This window comes from Macaca fascicularis, chromosome 5, assembly GCF_037993035.2.
Source record: "Macaca fascicularis isolate 582-1 chromosome 5, T2T-MFA8v1.1".
Taxonomy (NCBI): domain Eukaryota; kingdom Metazoa; phylum Chordata; class Mammalia; order Primates; family Cercopithecidae; genus Macaca; species Macaca fascicularis.
The window spans coordinates 114,210,755-114,212,686 of record NC_088379.1 but is presented as its reverse complement, the minus strand read 5'-3'; positions in this window follow the sequence as shown (position 1 = coordinate 114,212,686).

Genomic DNA, 1,932 nt, shown 5'->3' with positions numbered 1-1,932 from the left:
CAGCATGGCCAACATGGTGAAACATCGTCTCTACTAAAAATACAAATTTTAGCTGGGCATGGTATGGCACGCACCTGTAATCCCAGGTACTCAGGAGGATTAGGCGGGAGAATCACTCAAATCCGGAAGGCAGAGGTTACAGTAAGCCGAGATCCCGCCACTGCACTCCAGCCTGGGCGACAGAGCAAGACTCCAACTCAAAAAACAAACAGCAACAACTAAAAAAAAACAAGACGGAGTCTCGCTCTGTCGCCCAGACGGGAATGCAGTGGCAGGATCTTGGCTCACTGCAACCTCCGCCCTCCAGGTTTGAGTGATTCTCCCACCTCAGCCTCCCAAGTAGCTGGGATTACAAGAGTGTGCCACCATGCCCATCTAATTTTTGTATTTTTAGTAGAGATGGGGTTTCACTATGTTTTGGCCGAGCTGGTCGTGAACTCCTGGCCTCAGGTGATCCTCCCGCTTTGGCCTCCCAAAGTGCTAGGATTACAGGCGCGAGCCACAGTGGTTGGCCTGAAAATGTTTTTCTTCTTCCCTCCTGTGTATTTGACAATTTGGCTGAATCTAGAATTGCAGTAGGAATGCTTTAACTCAAGAATTTTTGTTGTTGTTTTTGTAAAGACAGTGTTATAATTGGCAAACAGATTCTTACTGTCCACTGCACAGACAAAATCAATTCACTGAGACCACAGCATTGCAGTAGAGTTTAATTGACATGAGTCTGGCCCATGCAGGAGAAATAGAGTGATCACTCAAATCAGCTACCCTGAAGGCTTGAAGGTATGGTTTTTATGGTCAATTTGGTGGGTAGGGGTGTAGGGAATGGGTGCTGCTGATTTGTTGGGGATGAAATCATAGGAGTGTGGAGAATGGTCCTTGTATGCTGAGTCAGCTTCTGGGTGAGGACACAGTATTAGTTGAGACCTGAGTCATGAGTATGGGTGGGGTCAGTCTGAAAAATATTGCAAAAAATAATATAATACTTTTAGGTTTTACAATAATGATGTTATCTCGAAGAGCAATTGGAGAAGTCACAAATCTTGTGACCTCTGGGCATATGATCCCTGAGCAGTAAGGGATTATAGAAACTACTCCTATGTTTCAGCAGAGTTCAGGTCCCTCCCATAATCCTAACCTTGTAGTTTTACATAAGTTTTACAAAGGTGGTTTTCAGTCCCTGAGCAAGGAAGGGCTTAGTTTTTATTTATTTATTTAGAGACAGAGTTTCGCTCTTGTTGCCCAGGCTAGAGTGCAATGGTGACATCTCGGCTTGCTGCAATCTCCACCTCCTGGTTCAAGCAATGCTCCTGCCTCAGCCTCCCAAGTAGCTAAGATTACAGGCACCCGCCATTACACCTGGCTATTTTTTTGTATTTTTAGTAGAGATGAGGTCTCACCATGTTGGTCAGGCTAGTCTCAAACTTCTGACCTCAGGTGATCCACCTGCCCCGACTTCCCAAAATGTTGGGATTACAGGTGTAAGCCACTGCGCCCGGCCGGAAGGGCTTAGTTTTAGGAAGGGACTATTATCATCCTTGTTTTAAAGTTAAAATACAAACTAAATTTCTCCCAAAGTTAGCTTGGACTACACCTGGGAATGACCAAGGACAGCTTGAAGGTTGGAAGCAAAATGGAGTCAACCAAGGTGGATTTCTGTTACTGTTATAATTTAGCAAAGACATTTTCAGGGTCTTGCTCTATTGCCCAGGCTGAAGTACAGTGGCACAATGATAGCTCACTTAAACTCTTGGGCTCAAGTGATCTTCCTACATTTGTGTTTCAAAGTGCTGGGATTACAGGTGAGCCACTGCGCCTGGACTCAAAAATTTTGAAGGTCGGCCAGGCATGGTGGCTCACACCTGTAATCCCAGCACTTCGGGAGGCCAAGGCGGGTGGATCATGAGGTCAGGAGATCAAGACCAGCCTGGCCAA